The sequence below is a fragment of the Acinonyx jubatus genome, chromosome A3, assembly GCF_027475565.1.
Source record: "Acinonyx jubatus isolate Ajub_Pintada_27869175 chromosome A3, VMU_Ajub_asm_v1.0, whole genome shotgun sequence".
NCBI classification, from domain to species: Eukaryota; Metazoa; Chordata; class Mammalia; order Carnivora; family Felidae; genus Acinonyx; species Acinonyx jubatus.
Genome location: NC_069388.1, coordinates 110,762,123 through 110,786,600, shown reverse-complemented (window position 1 = coordinate 110,786,600; position 24,478 = coordinate 110,762,123). Strand labels below are relative to the sequence as shown.

The following is a 24,478-nucleotide window of genomic DNA, read 5'->3' as shown; positions in this document are numbered from 1 at the left end:
AATTCTGAAAAGATATGGGGAGAAAGAGGTAAAGAGAGTCCAGTTCCTGTTTTAATTGACCTCACAGTATATTCAGATTATAAATGTTAAACAAATAATGAGTCACACCATGCTGTGATAAATGCAGGAGAAAAGGTCTGCCTAAAGCCCTTCAGAGGGTAGGCTACATGCTAGAGTCAGAAAAGTTGCGAAGGAGGGGCGCCTGGGTGGCTCAGTCAGTTAAGCATCTGACTTCGGCTCAGGTCATGATCTCATGGTTCATGAGTTTGAGCCCTGCATTGGGCTCTATGTTGACACCGTGGAACCTGGAGCCTGCTTCAGATTCTGTGTCTCCCTCTCTCTCTGCCCCTCCCCTGCTTGCACTCTGACTCTCTCTCTCTCTCAAAAATAAACGTTAAAAAAAAAAAAAAAGAAAAGTTGTGAAGGAGTCTCACCAGCCCAAATGAGATAATCATATCTAATTTACATGTTTGGGGCATTTGGTGAGATATTCTATCTAGAACATTCAGCATATGGTAATCCTTCACACCTGTTAGTTTTTATGATGATGACAAATTCACTTTGTTTCTTTTTACTCTTGTACTAGAGAAATTTTATCTAAAACTATCTTAACACTCCCAGAATGTTGATCTAGTGTCTACTTTCTTTTTCTTTACCATGTCCTTTAAATAAAGGCTTCCTTATCTATTTTTCTTCTTCTTCCTCTCTAGAATATTTGTCTATCAACTTGGCTAAATTAAAACAAAAGATTTAAGGCAAAAGATGGAGTAGAAAATGGAATTGGAAAAATGAAGGCAAATGGAAATTAGACTATTGTAATTCTGCACACATCTTTTCCTATCCACAGAAATCGGAAATCACGTAAGGAAAGTGCCCAGAGAATGAGGATGTATGTTTTCCTTCTGCTGTATCTGAAAATAATAAGATCAGTCAGTGGGGATGGGATTGGGTTTTCTAGTCTATGAATGAAGCATAGGACAAGTATTGTTCTCAGCATGTCTGCAGTTCTTGAGCAAGAAGGCAACAAGTGGGTTTAGAATAACAGAGTTAATTTATACTTATGGGAATTTTTGGGAAAGGTACTTAATATAATTTCCAACTGTAACATATAAATTAATATATTTTTCTAGGGATAGACAGTCTAGGGATAACAATGTACTTAGTAGATGTAAGTAGGTATCATCTTTGAAAAGTATTGAGTGCATTAGGTTGCCTGAAAATGAGCAAAAACAGCTGTAGTCTTTCTATATTTTTATGACATTTAGTATTCTATTTTTCTAAAAAGTTGAACATGGTTAAGAGGCAGTATTGTGTAGAGGTTTAAGAATACAAAGTCTATCCTTAGCTATGTGACCTTCAAACATCAGCTTCTTCATCTCTAAAATGAGTGCAAAGCCAGTTATCATGTAACAGGGTTTTATGAGGATTAATTTGCAAAAATCTTGATAAGGTTATTGATACTCAGTAACTTTTACCAATTGCCATGTGATCATATACATCTATAATTATCTAGTATCTCATGACCATACCATGGAGCACCCACAGATGCCAATATTAATTTCTTGTGATAGTGTTCTGTTTCACTTTTTAGTCCTTTTGAGGATAGGGAATAAACTATGATAATGCTTCTGTATAACATTTTAGTTTAAGAAGTTCTTTGTTTTATGGTTGCCTGGGTATGTTCCAAGACTCAGGGGCCCCATGGCTTTTCCCATTACTTATGCCACAGAAGTCTCACCTGGTACTCCACCTACTTTAAATGCACTAGTTGGGTAGGCCCTATAGCTCATTTGGGTCTGTCATAAAATCAACACTCTCCCTGTGACTTGAACAATCTGCCTCAGAGGAGACCAAGCCAACCGAAGCACATGCTGCTTGCCAATATGAGGCTCGACCTGGCATCTGCACAGAAAGAAATTTCTCTTTTGGTGCCAGGTTTTAGTGGCAGCATGTTGGGTCATGGTGTGTAGGCTTGATGCTTGGGAACTGAGCTGGAAGTCTGTGTCGCACCTGTCAGCTTTCCTAGGTGGTTGGAGGTGCTGATCAGGGCAGAAAGGCCAGGCTAGTCTCATTCTTTACATGTGATTTGGCATTCTACAGGAGAGAAGCTTCTAGAAATGCTACTTCTAGAAGTGCTATCTCTAGAAGCAGGCAACCAGAAGTCTGGAAGGTAAAGGATGAAAACTATTGATTTCTGAGAACTTTGTTGTTGCTTCAGATTGGTCTGGTCAAGTTTGCAGAGTGCTCTAAAACTTCTAATTCATCTTCCACCTGTCAGTTAGCTAATGTCTAACTGTATTTAGTATTAGCCGTGCCACCGTCCTGTTTTCCCAGGCAACATAGTGACAGTGTCATTAGCTATGCATGTTCACAGGAGTGGAGCTCTAGCCTGGGCTAATGTGATGAGGTGGGCAGCTGGTGAGATGGTATATGTTGAAACACCAGTGTTTTGTCACAAGCCCTATATATAACATTTTCATTTGTTCACATGAAGATTTTGAATTAGTAATTTTAACTAAACTAATTTGTTAAGTCATTTAAAAAATCAGTTGCTAATAATTTTTCCATATATTTTCTTGGTTCTCTGTATCAGCCCAATCATTTGACTGCATTATTACAAAAATGGCACAATGGCGGTTGCTATGGCAGTCAGGCAGAAAAAGAAGAGAGCAGACAGTCCTAGCCTCATGTCTCCATAAAGGAAAATATTGTTGTTTTTGAAAGTTTATTTGTTTGTTTTAAGAGAGAGAGCAAGAGCACATGTGTGCAGGAGGTCAGAGAGAGAAAGGAGAGAGAGAGATCCCAAGCAGGCTCCACGCTGTCAGCACAGAGCCCCATGTGGGGCTCAATCTCATGAACCATGAGATCATGACCTGAGCCCAAATCAAGAGTCAGGTACGTCACCAACTAAGCCACCCAGGTGCCCTGGAAAGTACGGTTTTTAATGTCAACTTCAAAGGTTTTAATAAGATAACTTTACAAGGATCTATTTGAGGGCATATGTGAAATTGCCTTTATGCAAAGGTAGGACATTTCCAAAATGAGACTCATTTTGGAGAGAAGAGTTCCACTGGGATAATAAATTTAGAATCATCCAGCTAGGGAATAGAGTTGAAGATGTGCTGAGTGAAGGAGGACCTGGAAAAGAGAGGGGTGTGTGTGTGTGTGTGTGTGTGTGTGTGTGTGTGTGTGTGAAGTAATAGTAGTGGTAGTAGTAGCAGAAGAAGAAGGAGAAGGAAAAGAAGAAGGAGGGAGGGAGGGAGGGAGGGAAGGGAAGAAGTGGTCAAATGAGAGGAAAGATCTACAATTTAGAAAAGGTCTATGAGAAGACCCTTTATTCCCATTAGACAGGACACAGTTGCTAGCTGCCCTGATGCTCAGAACCTTAATTCCTGTCACCATCTCCATCCCTATCTCCAAAGGGAAGCTTTGCCTCTTTGCAGTTGCTATTTTGGGAGCTTTCTTATTCCCCGTCCCCTTGAATGTGATTAAAAAAAATTTTTTTTTAGAGTAATTCTATAAACGGTAGTACACAACGGAAGTCCAGAAATATAAGAATGCTGAACCAAGAGTACCAATATGTTTATTTTCTCATGACAATTTTGCTGCATGTTCAGGGCCGATAGCAAGAGATATGTGCGGTAAGGGTGTAAGGCTTGTTTTCAGCTGGCATTCATTCTTACTGGTTGCTGCCAATGGTACTGTTTGTTAAAAATGTTATAAATGTCATTTCCATCTATATATACCCCAACCAGCTCCCATTCCTCTACTCCTCTCCCCAGTACAAACAAACCACCTTCTCTTAGTTTTTCTCAGGTCTCTTTCTAATAATACCAGAGCCTATCACCTAGGGTGACAGGAATGTATGTCAAAGACATCTTCATGCTCTAAAATAAATTCTTAAAAGGTCATGAATTTTATTGTTCCACTGAAAGAATGCAAACCATGTCAACCTCCATGGGGAAATAAACTATTTTTTTCTCCCTTTTCAAAAATAAACCTTCAAGTTGGAAGATATTCAAAGCCCTGCCTATGAGTTCATATTGAAAATTTGTAAGACAACGTCTGTTTTGCAATTAGTGTCTGTACAACTTGTCAGAATTAAAGAGGGCTATGACAGCTGACTTTTATTTTGTAAAACAAAGGAGGCAAGCGTTTACCAACATTTCTTATGTGTGCAGCTTGTCTCACTGGAAGTCTTTGAGTAGATTTTGTCTTAGAGTTCTTTTGTATCCTTAGTAGCTAATGTGAAGCTCTGTATCAAGCTTCTTAATAATCTTCAGACCTGTGTCTGAATGCCAGATCCTTGGAAGTATATTGTGGTCATTTTATTTTCCCTGCTTTGCCCAGATCTCAAAAGGGTACTTTGGTAGGGTGAATAATGGCCTCTAAAGATATCCAGGTACTAATTTCTGGAACCTGTGAATGTTTCCTTATATGGAAGAAGGAACTTTGCAGGTATGATTAAGTTAAGGACCTTGAGATGGGGAAATTATCCTGGATTGTTCAGGGGATAATGTAATCACACATGTCCTTAAAACAGAGAGGGGGAAAGAGGGAGAGAGAGAGAGAGAGAGGGAGGGAGAGAGATTTGATTACAGAAGAGAAGTAGGAGCTGTGGGGACGTGTGAGAAGTAAGGGAGGTGATTCATTTTCAGAAATACCAAATAAAAGCTGTGCTAACAACATGTTTACAACCTATTAGAAATATGTATGGACCCCCCCCCCCCCCGCCGCTCTCCACACACACACCCACAATGGAGTCCCAAGATAGTTCACTTCATGCTTCTTCTTCCCCTCTCCATTTCATGGGCTTATTTTCACAGGCTTTGCAATGAGCATGTGCCAAAGAACAAAGGGAGGAGGGACTGAAGGTCTCTGCCTCACCTAAGGGAATGTACATTTGTTCCAGTCAGACTCCTCTTTGCCTTACATGGGCATAGCTAATATCTAGGTAAGTCTGTAACCTCTGTGCTACTCAGCCAATGAGGAACCAGGGGAAGGTCTTGCATGCTAGGAAGTAAATTGTCTGCTGTAACTGCCCCCAGGGTGCCTGTCCCTCAGACGCCCACTTTTGCAAGAACGTTGATTAAAGCCTTGCTTCACTGTGCTCCCAGTCTCTGCGTCCCTCCTTTGATTGGGAAGATGGGCATATTTCTAACAGGACGAAAGCTAGCGGCTGGAGTGGTTCTGGAAGGAATTCAGGAAGTCTCCAGATGCTAGAAAAGGCAAAGCAACAGATTTTCCCAAGAGTCTATTGAACGAACCAGGCCTGCCTGATTTTAGACTTTTGACTTCTTGTAGTATAATACATTTGTGTTATTTCATGCACCCAGGTTTATGATAATTTGTTATAGCAGTCATGAGAAACTAATACAACCACCTTTCCGCTTCCCATTAAAACCAGTTTCAATACCAGGGGCCAAGAGATTTGTGTGAGGAAGGTAAGGACACAAGTAGGCCTTTTCCCTGCAGCAGGAAGCTTCTCTAGGGAGAAGTTTGGTGTCTGTCATTAATTTGGAAAGTTCTTGGTCATTATTACTTCAAAAATTTCTTCTGCTGTATATGGTCTTCTCTTCGTGGTATTCTAATCATATGTGTTATTTCTTTTGATTTTGTACCACAGTTCATTGATATTTTGTTTTTTATTTTTTCTTGATACCCTTTTCTTTTTGTATTTTTGTTTGGAAAGTTTCTGTTGATCTATCTTTGTTCACTGCTTTTTTTTTTTTTTTTTTTTTTAAGTAGGCTCCCTGCCTAACGTGGGGCTTGAACTCATGACCCAAAGGTCAAAGGTCACACTCTCTATTGAGTGAGCCAGCCAGCTGCCCCCGAGTTCACTGCTTTTTTTCCTCATTTGTATTGTGTCTTGTGAAGAGCTCATTAACGACGTTCTTCATTTGTCTTACTGTGTTTCTGATTTCTAGTATTTCCTTTTGGTTCATTCTTAGAGTCCTCATGTCTCTGCTGATATTACCAGTCTTGTCTGTTGTTTGCCTTTTCCATTAGAGCTTTTTACATAAACCATAGTTATTTTGAAGTCCTTGTTCAGTAATTCTAACATCTGTGTCATATTTGAGCCTCTTTGTTGCTTTGTCTCTTCAGAGTGTGTCTTTCCTCACCTTTTTTCATACTTTGTAACCTTTTGTTGGAAGCTAGATTTGTTGTATGGGTAATGGTTATGAGGTAAATAGGTCTTTGGTGTGAGAGTTTGTGTCAGTCTGGCCAGGAGTTGGGTCATCTTTAATACTTGTTATGATTATAGGTTACAGAGGCTTCTAATTCATCTGGTGTCCTTGTTTTATCTCCTCTGTTGGCTTTGGACCTTCTTTCTGTACTGATTCCGAGAAAGAGGCTGTGTATTCCAGCTCTTTTAGCTCTCATCCACTGTTTTTATTTTATTTTATTTTTTATTTATTATTATTTAAAAAATTTTTTTTTCAATGTTTATTTATTTTTGGGACAGAGAGAGACAGAGCATGAACGGGGGAGGGGCAGAGAGAGAGGGAGGCACAGAATCCGAAACAGGCTCCAGGCTCCGAGCCATCAGCCCAGAGCCTGACGCGGGGCTCGAACTCACGGACCGCGACATCGTGACCTGGCTGAAGTCGGACGCTTAACCGACTGCGCCACCCAGGCGCCCCATCATCCACTGTTTTTATACTGAAGGCTTGTTGGTGTGGTGGTAGCGTGTGGGGGAAAAGAGATCATTCTATAAATTTCTGATAAAGCGTCAGTCTTTCAATGGGACTGTGCCTTAAAGATGTGGCTTGTGCAAGTATCTAGGCCCTTCTCTATGGTTATAGCATTTTCCCCCATCCTTCGTGCCCGCTACTCCTTTTCCTGTCTGCAGCATTTCCAACCTATTTCCTTGAAACCCAGTCTCCAGCTGACTATGGATTCTGCCCCACCCCTCTTCTTTAGGTGATAGAGGGAGGCTGGACTAAGGAGGGATTTTCTTCTGCCAGAAGGGACAGGAAGGTTTCAGTGACCTTTCCCCCTGGAGACTAGGCTTTTATTATAGAGAAGAGTCTGGAATAGTTTCACAGTGGGTATTCTTCCCTTCCCTCAAGGGGGCCTTTCTTGGATCTTCACCATGAGAACTTAGGAGTTCCTGAAAGGAAAGCCCTTGAAAGTAGGGGCTTATTTTTATGTCCCCCAGGAACTTTCCACTCTCATGCTAGCCCCCACTGAATCTCCAGGAGTTTGTCAAAATCACTAGTCAAGTAAATGGTCCTACCACTTGTGGCATCCAGAAGCTTCTACCACAAGTAAGCAAATGTGAGATGCTGCTTCTCTCTGGATGGTCTATTTTTCCAGATTTGGGGTGGCAGTTTACCCTAGGATATCTGAAGAGCAAAGAAGAGTTGCTGATTGTCAGTTTGCTCACTTTTCCCCTGAGTTCTCTTGTTTTAAATTTTTAAAATGTTTATTCAATTTTGAGAGACAGAGAGCGAGTATGAGCATGGGAGGGGCAGAGAGAGAGGGGAGACACAGCATCTGAAGCAGGCTCCAGGCTCTGAGCTGTCAGCACAGAGTCCAACGTGGGGCTTGAACTCACGAACTGTGAGATCATGACCTGAGCTTAAGTCAGCTGCTTAACCCACTGAGGCACACAGGTGCCCCTCCCCTCAGCTTTATTGAGGTATTATTGACATAAGACATTGTGTAAATTTAATGTACAATGTTTTGATTTGGTATACTTACATATTACAAAATGATTTTCATTGCAGCATTAATAAACACCTCCTCCCTCTTATCACATAATTGCCATTTCTTTTTTGTGATGAGAATTTTGTCCACTTTTTTGTGTTGCAAGGACTAGATTGATGACTTCCAAGTTATTTACATTTTGGAGCTGAACTAAATGTATCTCAGGAGCCTACTTAAAAATGCAAAAGTAATGAATGCCTCCTCTTTCAGGAATGAGTGGCCCCTTAGCAGCCCTGAAATTCTACACAGATTTACCTTTTCAGATTACCTAGCAAATGGGATGGAACCATGTGCAAATATATTTAGTGAGCTGGTGAGGGTTGGGAATGCGGGGTGGGGTGGGGTGGGAGGGCTTGACAAGGAGGGAGCCTGGGGTGGAGTGGAGAGAGAAGGATTCATAACTTGATTCCCTGCCAAGGAGAGCTGGACAAGATGGCAGCATGGGGAAAGAAAGTCAACAAGGGTTGCTGGCTTTTCTTAGTTCAAGGAATGAGGAAATGTGGGAGGGAATGAAGAAAGGGAAATATGAGTTGGGATGAAAGGGGCACTTACAAAGGGGGGATTCACCAAAGTTGATGAATATTGCTTAGTCTTCAGAGCTTAAAAATTTGACATGCTGCTGTTCCCTGGGAAAAATGCTTGGGAACTGGATGGTATAACTTATAAAAGGACTCATAGTTTTGAATATATTTAATAAATGTCTATGTGGACAAAAAAACTCATAGGGGTATTGTAAGGTTTCAATGAGATGATAGATATATTTTATTATTATTGTTTTTATTCTCGTGATTACTACATCTTCTATTATTATGTATGTTTTTTTTCCTGTGAGAAAATTCAGCCATGATATAACAATGGCAGGACCTTTTTTCTGAGTTCCCTCAAAATCAGTTTATGTGATTGGCTTCTAGTATAGTTATCAACATTACTTAATAAAGAAAGATATGTATAGTATGTGTGCACATGCATACATGCATATGTACATATATATGTGTGCTTATACATACACATATACACACATTGGTATTTGCTTAGAAAAATTCTAGAAGGATATGCAAAAAATTACTTATGTTAGTTATTACTGGAGAGTTGAGACAGAAAATGGGGAAGAGAATAAAGTTTTATTTTTTATTTTATACTTTTCTATTTTGTTTAATGTTCTGTACAATGAACAGTTTTACTTTCAACAATATAACTCACTTTGATGTCTTTTATATATGTATGTATGTATGTGTATGTATATATGTATGTAAGTGTATGTCTATAGTTAGATTTTTATGCCTATGAATTCTTTCCCTTGCTTTAGAGTCATTCAAGAGAAAGTATCGAGTGAATGGTATCATTTTGTAAAAGGAAATAAAAGTTGCATGTTCTCAATGAACAACATATAAACTATACAGATACATGACGAGGATTACGTATTCAATTTCAATGTTGTTTCAATATTATGATATAAAATGGGTTTTATTTGTGTGTGGTAAGATGAAAGGGACAACATTGAAATGACTTAAGAAAAGTGAACAAAATAAATATGAGGAACTATTTTGGACATGCAATTGGAAGCCTCAGCAATAGGAAAGTGTTAGTGACCAAATGTGCTTTTTCATGTTGTCACAGTCTTGACTTGAGATCACGTCAAGAGAAGGCTATGAAGAGTTCCGCAGGGCATAGAACACAATTCTGTGTTTTATCAGAAGGGACACAAATCCTTTCCTTGTCTGACCAAACGCTTCATATGCAAGTTCAAACATTTCAGGAAAAAATAAAATACCTAGTTAACACCCTCTTCTTTTACAAAAGAGAAAAACACATCCTTTGGGGTATTGTAGTGAACACGCACTGCAAATCCTGCCCTCCTCTTTTGTCATGCACTCGGAATCCAGATGTAAGCCCCTAAGCCCTCTAAGCCTTTCCCAGGCACTAAGGCTCTTTGCGTGCACCACTGAGACCCAACACAATACAAATCTTGAATTGCACGAGGTGTTTAGGGGTGGGCTAAATTATATCAAAACAGGTTTTCTGATGCAGTGATGATGATCTGAGCCATGAAAGATTGTTATCAGCACTGACAGTTTACGTTTCCCACCAGAGAATGAACACAAGCCCAAGAGTTATATGTTAATATCACCTTCCAAGCCATAGTTTTAGAACAGGTGGTATTACTGAGAGACTAAAGTACTAGGGATATTTAAGGACATTGTCTGATTTCATTGCTCCAGACTGCACTGCTAACTCTGGGTGGCTAACCTGTAAATGTGTGTGACAGATCAGAAGGTGGAATTTGTGGGGGTCAGGTGGGAGAGGGGATAGATGAGTCTTTACAGATCTATGTCTTCTAATGGAAATATCCCTGATGTAGATAACTGCAAATAGTGTGTCCATTGCCTTATCTTTCAAAGAAGAGAGACCCATAGAACCCTAGACTCAGAGCTAGAAGGGCCTTTAAAATAATGTAGACTGGGGTGCCTGGGTGGCTCATTGGTTAAGCTCACAACTCTTGGCTTCAGCTCAGCTCATGGTCTCATGGTTCATGAGTTTGAGCCCTGTGTTGGGCTCTATGATGACAGCTCAGAGCCTACTTAGGATTCTCTGTCTCCCTCTCTCTCTGCCCCTATCCTGCTTGCTCTCTCTGTAAATAAATAAATAAACTTTAAAAAATTAAAAAAATAATCTAGGCCAACTTCTCCTTTTTTTACATATGAAAACACTGAAGCCCAGAGAGGTGACTGAGTTACCTAAGGGAATAACAGTTACTATAAAAAAGTAACACTGGTATTCACATAATTACTGGGTATTTATTATAAGATAATTTATTTTATGTCTTGAGTATCCCAAATTAATACATGATATATCTATAGGGCCAAAACAATTGGTCAGAATTTAAAAGCCTCCTTCCCATTTATTTATTTTGTAGCAAATTTACTTTTACTGCTAAATTGTATGTCCTTTATCGTGTTGTTGAACCATTCTAGTTTCTTAACTGGCTACTCAATTGGTTTAGTAGAGACAAATATCTCCAGTAATCAGGAGGATGCTAACAGGTGATTCACAGGCTGGTCGATGACAGTGAGTACCTATTTTTAAGCTCTCCATGAAACTAACGATAAGCCCCACAACGATACTGCAAACTGAGGTTTCTTTTCCTGGTTTTGTAGACTTTTGAGCTTAGAAAGTTTAATAACTTATGCAAGACCACCCTGCTTGTAGGTTGGATTAGTCTCTTTGGACTAGAGCAAAATACCACGAACTAGGTGGCTCACATAACCAAAACTTGTTTTCTCACAGTTCTGGAGGATGAAATTCCAAGACCAAGGTGGCAGTAGCATTGATTTGTGGTGAGGCATCTTTTCTTGGCTTGCAGACAGCTTCCTTTCTACTGTGTCCTCATATGACCTTTTCTCTGTTGTGCATGGGAGGAGAGAGAGCTCTGGTGTCTCTCTTCTTATAAAGACACAAGTCCTGTTGAATTGTGGCTTCACCCTTTGTCCTTCCTTAGCCTTACTTACCTCCTTAAAGGTCCTGTCTCCAAATACAGTCACACTGGGGATTAGGGCTTCAATATATGAATTTGGGGGGGGACCAGTTCTGTCTATAGCAGAGATAGAAGAGTGGGGGTGTGAACCTAAGTCTGCCCGACTTCAAAAATCATGTTTGTTCTGTTACCTGCTGATTCTTAGTGTATAAAATGGCAATAGTAATATTTTTTCCTATCAAATTTATATGTTCATCCCATGGTTGACAATTTAACTCTATTGTGTTTGTCCCCACCCAGCTTCCCACAGTAGGTGGGTTTGGTTGATGATGCTAACTAAATGGTAAAAAATAAAATATTTTCTTACTGGGATACTGTGGCTCTAGAAAGAAGATTCCTTCTGGGCCTGTGAGTGCCTGTGTGCTGACCTGGTTTAAGCTCCAACTGTAAGAGCTTGACAAACAGGTTATACTATTGACTCATTCTAAGCAAGTACAGTCATTTAAAATTAACTTAATCCACAAAAATATGTATTTTATGCTTATTATGTGCTGGGTGCTCTTCTAATGGTTGTGGGAAAGACTGATGATAAGATCCTTGCTTATATGGAGAACACAGAAGAAGATAAGCAAAGAAATAAGAATTTAATGCAAGATTGGTGCTCTGAAGAAAATGAAGTAAGGTAGTAGGATAGAGGGGGACTGAGAGTGGGTAGCATTAATTTGGTACTTCAGGGAAGACCTCTTTAGTATTATGACCTATAAGCTAAAACCTGAATGATGACAACGTGTATTAGTCAGGGTTTTCCGGAGAAATAGAACCAATACAATGGATGGATGGATAGATGGATGGACTGATAGAAAGAAAAGAAATAAAGGAAAGGAAGAAAGAAAAAGAAAGAAAGAAATAAAACCAAAAAAAGAAAGAAAAAGAAAGAAAGGGAGAAAGAGAAAGGGAAAGAGATGTATTATGAAGGACTGACTCACATGATTATGGAGGCTGTAAAGTCCCACAGTCTGCCATCTGCAAGCTGGAGGCCCAGGAAAGTAAAATGATGATGTAATTCTAATACAAACCCAAAGATCTGATAGCCAGAGGAACCAGTGGCATAAGGTCCAGTCCAAGGCCTCAGTACCAGGAGTGCTGATGTCAAAAAGGCAAGAGAATATGGATATCCTGGTTGAAACAAGAGAACAAATTTATCCTTCCTCTGCCTTTTTGTTCTGCTCAGGCCCTCAATGGATTGCATGATACCCACTTGCGTTGGTGTAGATGCTCTTTACTTAGTCTACTGATTCAAAAGCTAACCTCCTCCTAAAACATCCTCACAGGCACACAGAAATAGTAGTCTAGCAGTTCTCTGAACATCCCTTATCGCAGTTAAGTTGACACATAAAGTGAACCATTACAGATAGGGTTAATGGTGGAAAAATTTGGGAATTAGATAGTCCAAGCAGAAGAATAGTAAAATCAAAGGCCCTGGGTGGGGAAATGTAATTTGTTTGAGGAACAGAAAGTCCAGTATGGCTACATGCCATGAGTAAGGGGGGGGAGTGGCCAAGACAAGATGGGAGGAGTCAACAAGGGCCAGATCACAGGAGGTCTGGTACAGTGGGGAAAGGACATTGGCATTTATTTTAAGTGCAAGATGACTTTCTTAGAAGGTGTTATGTGGAGAATAACAAGGTCTGATTGACATCTGTAAATCATCATTTTGTGGGGTACATATAACATTTTCAACAGTGGTAATTTTGTGTCTCTTCACCATGAGTATCTTCCTATGAGGCAGAAGAAGGCAACATATTCTGTGAAGTGGTCAATTAAAAATTGGTTTTTGAAGAACTCCTGTACCAGAAAATTAGAATATTTGTAGAAATACAGACCTACTTAAGCTTTGCTTGTAGCTAACTCATGTTTAGTGTGTAAAGAAACTTGGACCACTTGTCTGTCATTGCCTGTCTTGTTTCTTCATTGTTCAGATAATCTGGATAATGTTCTAATGAGGAGTGAATTTGCAGCTTCCTTTCTTAATTACCCCTTTCCTTCCCTCCTCCACCAACTCTTCTTTCTTCCCTTCTAATAAGGGAGGCAGTTTATGTTTTCCTTCAATAGGTGCTCTTTTCTCCATGCAAATTCAGCCTGTTCCAATTATATTTTCTGGGCACTGATTTCATTGTTTGCTTATAAACTCCTCTAGTTATCAGAATTTAAAAGCTATGATGGGAGGGAGACCTGAAGCTGGCATATGAACATGAGGCTAGCAGATATTTACTGCTTGCCTGAGACAGTTGCTATGAGCCAGACTCACTCACCAGAGGATTCCAGAAGGGGCTATGCTATCTCCACCTGCTTCACCTCATTTCTGTACTCTGATGACACCTGTTTCAGGGCAACTAGTGTGGTTTGGGGACATCTGTAGATGTTAATGTAGCTTGCTCCCACAGAACAGCTGATGGCTGTAAGCATCACTGATGGGTGAAGCAGGGAGAATAAGAAGTCAGAGGTATAATGCAGGAAACCTGGGGGATCAAAGGAGTAATGGGGACAGGATGAAAAAAAAAAGGAAAGTGAGACACAGTCAAAAAGTGCTGTAGATGGTAGCAGGTTTTGAGGACATAGAGGAGATAATTCTGATTTAATGTGAAGAAGTATCAAATGAACAATGGAGCATGTGTTGGCAAGGATTGGGTGGAGTGACAAGATATGCTCATTTGTGCTTATTCACCCATGTGTCCATGATGATGACAGCCCAAGTCTTGTCTGCTTCCCTCTGTGGATGTTGGCTGCATTGGATGCCATATAGGGATCTCTGGTTCCCTGACTCCCTGGTAGCAGCACAGAATTAATTAAGTTCTATTTTATGAGGACCATCATTGTATATATCTGAATGTCCTTTCTTTTGCAGGACTATATACACAATGGTCCTGTGCAATGTACCCCCAAAGTCCATAAGCCCTGAAGATAGCTTCTAGCTACCTAATCTCTTTCTCCTTCTCCTCCTCCTCCTCCTTCCTCTTCCTCTTCCTCTTCCTCTTTTGGTACTTTCTTTTGCAGGACTATATACACAATGGTCCTGTGCAATGTACCCCCAAAGTCCATAAGCCCTGAAGATAGCTTCTAGCTACCTAATCTCTTTCTCCTTCTCCTCCTCCTCCTCCTTCCTCTTCCTCTTCCTCTTCCTCTTTTGGTACTATGTGCCCTTATGTACTATATTTATCTTGGAAGGCAGGTGAACTATAAATTGAGATACATAAAGCTACAAAGAAACCCAATTATATTGCAATATGCTATCCACATATTAAGAAACAAACATGATATGCCACTATATGTGCTTTTTAATTAACATATTAAGTAATGTGTTAAGTAAATAAGATCTAGTGATGGGTCTAATAATTTCATTATATTAAAGTGGCATGAACATATTTTAAGATATCTGTGCCGAGTGTAATATGATATGAAAATATCTATGATTTCTGTTGGTGACAGAGTAAGGTACTATTGGTTTCACTGTGGGTTTTTTTATTTATTCATAATTAAATAACATGCTAAATTTCAGTCAGATGTTAGTAAAACTAAATATTTATTTTTTTTTTAAGCATTCAAGGTCACAGATGCCCTATATTCTATTTACTGACCTCAGGAAATTTTTGATTACTGATTCATTTTCTTTAATGGTTATGGGTCTGTTCAAATTTTCTACTTTTTCCTGTTTCAGTTTTGGTAGTTTATATGTTTTTAGGAATTTGTCCATTTCTTTTAGATTACCCAATTTGTTGGCATATAATTTCTTATAATATTCTCCTATTATTGTTTGTGTTTCTGTGGTGTTGGTTGTGATTTCTCCTCTTTCATTCATGATTTTATTTATTCGGGTCCTTAACTTTTTCTTTTTGATAAATATGGCTAGGGGTTTATCAATTTTGTTAATTCTTTCTAAAAACCAGCTCCTGGTTTCATTGATCTGTTCTACTTTTTTTTTTTTAAATTTTGATATCATTGATTTCTGCTCTAATCTTTATTATTTCCCTTCTTCTGTTTGTTTTGGTGCTTTATTTGCTATTCTTTTTCCATTCCTTTAAGTGTAAGGTTAGTTTGTGTATTTAGACATTTATTCCTTCTTTAGGAAGGCCTGGATGGCTGTATATGGTAAGAGTTAATTTCTGGCCTAGTAGGTCCCTGAAGTAGAGAGATTAGGTGGCTAGCCTACCCACCCCCAAACTGGTAGATGCATTCTGGTTCTGGGTTCTTTCTATAAAGTTTAAAATATCCCTGAGGAAATAGGGTAAATGCAAAGGTAAAGCCAGAATGGGTGATATGCTTCCTGCTTACTGTTTCTCTTGGCATTTACCATGTGATTTTCAAATAACATGCCTTACCTACTGCTATTTCTTGACTTTTCAGTATTCAACTTTAACTGTTTGTTGACTTTCTCCTTTGGAGGAAGACTTACAGCTCTTTTCTCCCCATACCTATTTTTCCATTCAGTTCTTTGGCAGTCGAGAGCCTTTTCAATATGGAAACTTAGTCCTTAACACCTAATAGAAGCTGTAACTTCTATCATTTGTTTGATCATTTTTTCCCCCTCTGTTTTCCTTGCTTTTAGTTAAGTGCTCGATCTCCTGGACTGAATGACTAATTTTTTCTCATTGTATTAGTCCTCTGTTATTTTACATTCCTTTTTTTTTTTTTTTTAAGTTGGTAGGGAATTTTTTTCAAGTGTATTCCCTACTTTTTTACTGAATTATAACTTTTGCCTCTCATTTTTTTATTTTCTGGAAACACCTTGTCCCTCTATTAGAGGGGTCCCTCCTATTCTTCTTTCATAGATGTTATAATTTGATTCTTTTATGAAATTTATTTTGAAGTTTTTTTTTTTTTAATTTTTTTTTCAACGTTTTTTATTTATTTTTGGGACAGAGAGAGACAGAGCATGAACGGGGGAGGGGCAGAGAGAGAGGGAGACACAGAATCGGAAACAGGCTCCAGGCTCCGAGCCATCAGCCCAGAGCCTGACGCAGGGCTCGAACTCACGGACCGCGAGATCGTGACCTCGCTGAAGTCGGACACTTAACCAACTGCGCCACCCAGGTGCCCCTATTTTGAAGTTTTTAACATTTGTTTTTGGTCATCAGATTAATCCTATTCTGAGATTCTTTTTTAAGGTTTATTTATTTTAGCTTATCTTTTTCATCTAAAAGCCTTTTAAAAAATATTTGTTGATCCTCGGGTGTCCATATTTTAGAGTGAGGAGCTAAAAGACCAACTGGAAATTGCTATGGAGTATAGTTTTGTGTCCTCCCGTCCCCACCTCAAATTCATATGTTGAAGCCTTAATCCCCAACATGATGTTATTTAGAGATGGGGCCTTAGGGAGGGTATTAGGTTATGAGGGTGGAGCCTTCAGGGTGAGATTAGTGCCCTTATAAGAAGAGACACCAGAGAGCCTTCTCCTCCTTTTCCTGTCTTTGCTGTGTGAGGAGTCAGGAAGGATGTGTGTTCTCACCAGGAACCGGATCAGCCAGCACCTTGACTACCCAGCCTCTAGAACCATGAGAAATAAATTTCTGTTGTTTAAGCCACCCTGTCTATAGTCTTATAGCAGCCCAGACTGACAAAAACAGAAGCTCTATGTGTGATAGGTGGGGCTTTTTTACTGATGGGTTTGTATGGCATTAAGTCTGAGTTTTTAAACTATTTCTTTTAAATTTATTTATTTTGAGAGATAGAGAATGGGTGGCAGAGGGGCAGAGAGAGAGGGAGGCTCCATGTGGTCAGTGCAGAACCAAATGTGGGGCTTGATCCCAACTGTGAGATCATGACCTGAGCCAAGACCAAGAACTGGATGCTTAACCAACTGAGCCAACCATGTGCCCCGTAAGTCTGATTTTTTAAATGGGAATTCCCTAACCATTATAAGTCAGGGTATATTTCACTCCTCTATCAAAACTCTCCAGTGGCATCCATCTATCTCAGAGCAAATGTCCAAACCTAAAAATAACTTACAAGGCTTTATGATGCACTCCCTGACTCCCTCCTGCTCCTTTGTTACCTCTAGATCCCATTTCCTACCATTCCCCACCCTGCTCACCCTACCCGGGCCAACTTGGTCTCCTCATGGGAGTGTCTTCTCACTATCCCACACATAATGAGGTCACTTAGTCCCTCTTCAGGCCTTTCCAATTACTCTTCCCACTGTTTGGAAGTTTCCTCAGATACTCACCTCAACTTCCTCAGATGGCTGCTCTACTGTCACCCTCAGGAAAGCCTTTCTGACCACCTTATATAAACTACCTCTTTCCCCTTTGCCTTCACGTCTACTATCCCTGCTTTATTTTTTCTCCTGTTTTATGTCTCCATCTGATGTTACTTTATTACTTTTTGCCTTATTACTTCTTTCCTTTTCTTTCTTTCTTTCTTTCTTTTCTTTTCTTTCTTTCTTTCTTTCTTTCTTTCTTTCTTTCTTTCTTTCTTTCTTTCTTTCTTTCTTTCTTTCTTTCCTTTTTTATTTTTATGCAGCCTTTCTCCAACATTTATCCTCTGAGAGCTGAGGTTTTTATGTTTTGTTTATTTCCATAGCCACAGTTCCCAGAACAATGCCTGGCACATACTAGGCACTCGGTGCAGTTTTAAATACAGTTGTTTGGCTATGAAAATGGGAGAAGGGTTCCAGAGATCTGGCTTCTCCTTGTACCGAGTTTTAGCATTCCTCCTTGCCCTGTACATGTGTTGATAACCACCATCTGATAACCACCACCAGAGCTATCACAATTCCTGAGCCTTTCCAGAATCCTGAGGTGCAAATAGTCTTTCTTTTGGCTCTCAATCATCTATCATCCAATAGAATTAGGTTTCAAACTTTCTAAGGTCCTCAAAGTCAGTTACCACTTTCTTGTCTTCTGCCTCAAAACGTTTTGTCAATTTCTCTTACTCTCCTGTTCTCTTGAGCTGTGACCTCACAGCCCTGCATGATGAGAAACTTTCCTACATGCCTCAGTGCAAAGAAAATGACAAATACGAATATTCTGGATTTTTGTCAATATGGATCTGAAATGGTATACTGAGGAGGAAATGAAATTACCAGAGGGGATCAAATAGGTTGTGTGATTGTGTGTGGGAGATGTTGCAGTACAGACAGAAGCCTGAGTATGTGTTTGGAGTAGATTATCTTTTTGGTCACTTTCAACTGTAGAAGTCATGATTCAGTGGTTCTGTGAAATGCTCTGAACTGCTAAGATAAAAGGTGCTATGGACACAAAGAGCATTATTATTAGCTCCATTTGTTGAAGTGATGTTATAATCTTTGTTCATTTTCAGTTTTATTATTCATTTGAGCCTAGTGAATCTTCTTACTGGCTCCCCTTTTGTATTATCACAATATCTAACAGCTTTAATCAGTCCATTTGTCTTGACAAAAATTACATGGATGGCTGTCCCTATTCACAGCACTGTTTTGTTTTTTAAATATCCATTCAACCATAGCTTCCTTCTCATAGAATACCCCATATGTATATTCAGTCTCAGTGTTTCGGTTCCACCAAAGAAAGGTCCCTTGTCTGTTTTCCACTAGCATAACCAGCTTTAATACTCATTGTCTGAGAGCATTGTTTTTAATCATTTCACATTCATGTGGAACTCCTATGTAGCTCCATTATCAAGAATCAAAACTAACCAGCATTACTTAATGGAATCTTTAAATAGATTGTTAGAAGCAATTTTATCCACTTGTGTTATTTAGTCCCATGGTCCTCTTTTATCAAGAAATATATTCCCTTTTACCTGGCCTTGTCAGACTTGATTACTAGACACGGAGAGCATTAATAAGATAAAATTCTTAGTCAAGATTAGAATCTTATATGAAACTCCGTGTTTGACTGCTGTGGAATTGTCTGGAATATGGTCATATATTCAGTTTTAAATTGGTTACATTGCTTTCTTGTTGATTAGACATACCGCCCTATTGCTATAAGCTTCAGGTTCTCTGGACTTTTGATGATCCATCTTAATGGAATTTATATTATGTATTTCTTTCCTTGAGTAGTATTTTAAAGATTGTTTTGGAAGCTGACGATGCTTGCACAAGTGTCTGAATGCCCTGGCTATGATCTCCTAATGGGCTCTGCAGTATCTGGGGCCTTATAGACTAGACAGAAGAAGTCTATGGTCTTATGTTTTGCCTACAAAAGCAGAAATGCAAACTGGCCAATAAATTCTTCTTTAGTCCTTGTAAAAAGTCAGTCTCAGGCTGATCAAAGGAATGCTGGAGGTACAGATAATTTGTGAGGTTTTATTTTATTTATGTTATGTTATGTTATGTTATGTTATGTTATGTTATGTTATGTTATTTTTTAAGTAGGCCTCACACCCAGTGTGGAGCCCAGTGCAGGGCTTGAACTCACGACCCTAGGATCAAGACCTGAGATCAAGAGTCAGATGTTTAATTGACTGAGCCACCCAGGCATCCCTTGAGGTTCTATTTGTTTTTATTTATTTTGAGAGGCAGAGAGAGAGAGGGAGAGAGGGAGAGAGGGAGGGAGAGAGAGAAAGAGAGCAGAGGAGCAGGGGTGGGGCTGAGAGAGAAAGGAAGAGAGAGAGGGAATCCCAAGCAGGCTCTGCGCTGTCAGTGCTGGGCCTGACTCGGCTTGAACTCATGAACTGTGAGATCATGACCTGAGCCAAAATCAAGAGCTGTATGCGTAGCCAACTGAGCCACCCAGGTACATCAAGGTTCCATTAAAAAAATTTTTTTAATGTTTATTTATTTTAGAGAGAGAGAGAAAAAGAAAGAGAGAGAGAGAGAGCAAGCACAAGTTGGGGAGGGGCAGAGAGAGGGAGACAATCCGAAGCAGACTCCAGGCTCTGAGCTGTCAGCGCACAGCTGGACACGGGGCTCGAATCCACAAACTGTGAGATCATGACCTGAACTGAAGGTAGATGCTTAACCCACTGAGCCACCCAGGTGCCCCAGAAGGTTCCATTTTAAAATGAAATTTGTTTGTTTGAAAAGCAGCAATATATAGTGCCCTACCCTTAAAATCTTTAATTTAATTTTGCTTTGATCACTTAAAATCTGATAATTGCCTTTTGTCACCCTCCATGATATTTTCTCAAGAATTCCCCTCAGATTATAGCATGTGTTGGGGTTCTATTCCTAGATCTACTTCTCATAGACATTCTGCTTAATGTTACTGAACTTCAATTTATATGCATGAAAATTAGATTTTAAATGCCTTTCTTTGTATTGTTAAAGCAAATAAAATACAGGCAAAAGCTAATATGAAATAATTTTGGAACTATCCACTCTTGAGTTCATGTTTCTCTGCTTTTTCCATTAGTATGCGTAACTTGTGTTTATTTGTGTATTAGTATTATATACAGATAGATAGATATTTTATAGACAGGGAACTAGGAAAACCTAATTATAAACTTTAATCTCAGAATGACTATTTAATTGCTCAGATCTTCAATTTTCCTATTTACCCACAGAAATAGCAAGACAAATACAGGCATATATAGCTCTAACAATTGCTGTTTCCTTGAATTTGCATTTGATCAATTGCTGGCAAATCAAATCATATTTTTATTATATGGAGGAGGGAGGTGGAGGTGGCATGCTGTTTAAGGAAATCTTTTTATGAATTTAACAATTAACCCCCTAATGCATCTGCCTTTATAAATTTGGATTTTTAAATAATGGGTTTTGGTAAAAGAGTAATTCAAATTTTAGAAATGAAGTCGTATTTTAAATGTACTCAAGCATTCTTTTTAAAATGTTACCTAATCTCAGATCCTTCTATGAATATGTTTTGTGTTTTATTATTTATATTTTGATAGATTTTGATTTTTATAAGCCATTTTTAGTTTTTCTTAAAGTAGGGCACAGCTGGATTACTTTTCTTTATCCTACAGAGGCATAGTATAGGGTAATTAGTTAATATTCCCACCATTCTGGAAAGATGAATAAAACATGGAGCTGTATATACTGTTGACCTCTGTTCTCACCTTTTCTCCTCATGTGTGGAAGAATTTGTAGTGGTTGGAAAATTGGCAGGGATATGTTACTGGTTAATTGACTCTGTCTCAAGGATTGTTAGTGTTCTCTTCAAGATACATTTTTATTTATAAGAAGAAATAAAAATAATTCAAGTAGAAGTAAAAGAGAACAAGGGCAATAGGAACTTGAGAATTGAAAAATTTATTATAAATAAAATAACTGGCATAAGAGCAAAAAAATCCTGAAAGCTGTAATTATTAAATTTCTTCTTAAGCCTGGAGCACAGTAGTGAGAACATAAACTTTCCATTCTTCCATTTGTTGTATGCTTTCTCTTCAAGCATAAGGCACTTTTGTGTCATTTTTTATCTGTTCTAGAAAACCTTTTAAATCCTCTCAGGCTCTGAAGTTCAGCCTTAGTTCTCCCTGAATCCCCTCATTACCTCCCCACACCTCTCTCTCTCTCTCTCTCTCTCTCTCTCTCTCTCTCTCTCTCTCTCTCTCTCTCACACACACACACACACACACACACACACACACACACTTCTCTGATACACTTTCTTACTTGGGCATGTACTACATTTCCACTGACTTCTCTAAGTAAGTGATGTTCTCTTTCTCCTTTGTGCAAATGAGGAAGCCATTGATATATAAGGTATTGTCTTATTTTCTGATTTTAAAATAAAATCTTTTAAGGTTCTGAAAATATTGCAACTGGGATGAGGATCTTTCCTTCCTTTTTTGTTGCCCTGGCTCATTTGGGCTTAAAGGCAGTTTTGAGAGGAAATGAATGTTCCCTATGGAAAAAAAAGGTGCTAATTTAAGGGAAAAAGTGAAAAAGTTGACCCTGGCCAACTTTTAGTCTCCTGCTTATTAGCCTGTGAGGCATAACTAAGATGGAGAAATCTGGGTTCTGGATGCTTCTTCCTTTTTTTTTTTTTTTTTTTTTTTAAGAGAGAGAATGCAGAGAGAGAGAGAGAGAGAGAGAGAGAGAGAGAATCTCAAGCTCGACCTCAGGAACCTTGAGACATGACCTGAGCCAAATCCATGAGTTGGATGCTTAACCGACTGAGCCATCCAGTAAGGACCAGGTCCTTATTTCTGTAAACTAATCATCACCTAATCAAATAATTTTCTCATGACTAAAAATCTTACATGCTTCCATCTGATTCTCCTTTCAGGGAACTAGTTAGACCTTGCTCAAGTCTGGAGGCCTTTTAGAAGTTCTTTACTGTTATCTAAGAAAAAAGACTCCTGCTAGACTGATATTACCTACCTCCTGTAGGTTATGGTGTCCTCTCGTTTCATTAGCTGATGGAAATTCTTCTGGATAAATGCATCAGTCAGTAAGGCTATTGTCACTGAGAGGAAAAGATCCCCTACCCCCTGAAAAAGACCATAAAGAGTAAGAAATTTTCCAGTGGCATGGAGGCAGAGATCTTGGGGATTCTGCCTAGTTGCTAGCTCATTGTGGGGCTTGTGCAAGTTTATTCTCCCTTCTGGATCCCCAGTCTAAAAATAAAATGATTTTGTCACTAGGGAAGCAGCCTATGCCTATCAGTATTTTTCTTTGTTTTGATTATTTTTTAAAATACCTTTGAATTTGCTGAGATATAATTCACATGCCTACAATTCATCTTCATTCAAAGTGCACAACTTAATTTTTCTTAATACATTCATAGAGTTATGCAACCACCAGCATGAACTAATTTTATAACATTTTCATACCCCCTAAAAAAAACCCTTATACCCATTAGTATTAAATCCCTTTTTCACTTGTGTCTCCTTTTCCCTAGCCCTAAGCAACCCCTAATTTACTGTCTGTCTCTGTAAGGTTCCTTATTCTAGACATTTCTAATAGAAGAATTTGTACAATATTTGGCCTTTTTGACTGGCTTCTTTCACTTACATAGTTTTTAAGAGTCAGACATATTGTAGCATATGTCAGTACTTCATTCCTTTTTATGGCTGAATAATATTCCTTTGTATGGATATACCACATGTTATTTATCCATTCATCAGTTAATGGACATTTGAATTGTTTCTGCTTTTTGGCTATTTGTATTGAGATATGAATCCTTCATCATATATATATATATATATATATATATATATATATATATATATATATATAGTTTGCAAATATTTTCTCCCATTCTTTGGGTTGTTTTTTTACTTTCTTGATGGTATCATTTGCTGCACAAAAGTTTTTAATTTTGATGTGGTCAATTTATACATTTTTTTCCTTTTGTTACCTGTCTTTTTGGTATCATATCTAAGAAACCATTGTTTCACCCAAAGTCATGAGAGCTTACTCTATGTTTTTTTTTTTTTATGAAAGTTTTATAGTTTTGGCTTTTATATTGTGTCAAAAATCCATTTGTTTGTCTTTTCATTTCAGAGTTGATCAAAACACTGAATACTCTTGAAAAAAATGGCCCAACGGTCCATCTTGTAGTAGTTCCAAATAATGGAAAAGCTGACAAGAAACATGTGCTGAATACTTATGGCTTCAAGCAGTTGTATCCTGACTCCATGTTTCCATTGCTTTTCCTTCACTTATACTTCTGCTATGGTAAGTTTTAAGTTTAATTTTGTTGCTCACATGGCTGGCCAGTGGAAGAAAGTTTCCATATTGAAGTCTGAAACCAATAGCTGATGGGTGTTGTAGTAAAGCATGCCTTATTGCTATTATTACATTTTTGTATGATTTTTTTTTTGCTCTTTATTTACCACCCAAACCCTAGTCTATTACCTTTCTCTAAGATCGTTTTCAGCTTTTCCTTTTCACATAATTATAGAATGTGACTTTTTATAATTTCTTTAGTTTCTCATTTTTTTCTTATGTTCTGGAAGGTTTTTTTTTTTTAAAGCCTTTATTATTTGACAAGCTTTTTAAAAAAGATAATAATGTTGTTCTATATCATTATTCTGTGGTAGTCACAGCCTTTAATATATTTTGGACATTTAATACACATTAAACAGCAAAAGATTTATGCTTGACCTTTCAGATGACTATCAACTGGATTAGATTTCCTAATTAGCCATTGATCTGACCTCACTGGTGCTTATGAATTTAGACAATGACATCCCACCCCTCCAATATATAAAGCTCTAGTAATAATCTGAGTGACGGAATAAGAAAGTTAACTGCTGAAGACATTTAGTAATGGTCAGGCTTCCAATATTAGCCACATCTTGCAAAATGTTGACTTCCATATTTCTTTTCAGAGGTGGTCACACATGTTTTTAAGAGAGCCCTTCATTTGTCCCCTTCACCTCTAGGGAAAGAGTTATCTCTGT

The 24,478-nt window shown here is 38.5% G+C and overlaps 1 long non-coding RNA gene across 1 annotated transcript in view; it reads left to right on the top strand.

Annotated features, from left to right (window-relative positions):
- Positions 1 to 24,050, top strand: part of LOC128311279 (uncharacterized) — a 208,002-nt gene extending 183,952 nt beyond the window's left edge. Inside the window, exon 3 of the long non-coding RNA XR_008289590.1 lies at positions 23,577 to 24,050. This is a non-coding gene — a long non-coding RNA (uncharacterized LOC128311279). The remainder of the gene's footprint in view (positions 1 to 23,576) is intronic.
- Positions 24,051 to 24,478: the final 428 nt, after the last annotated feature.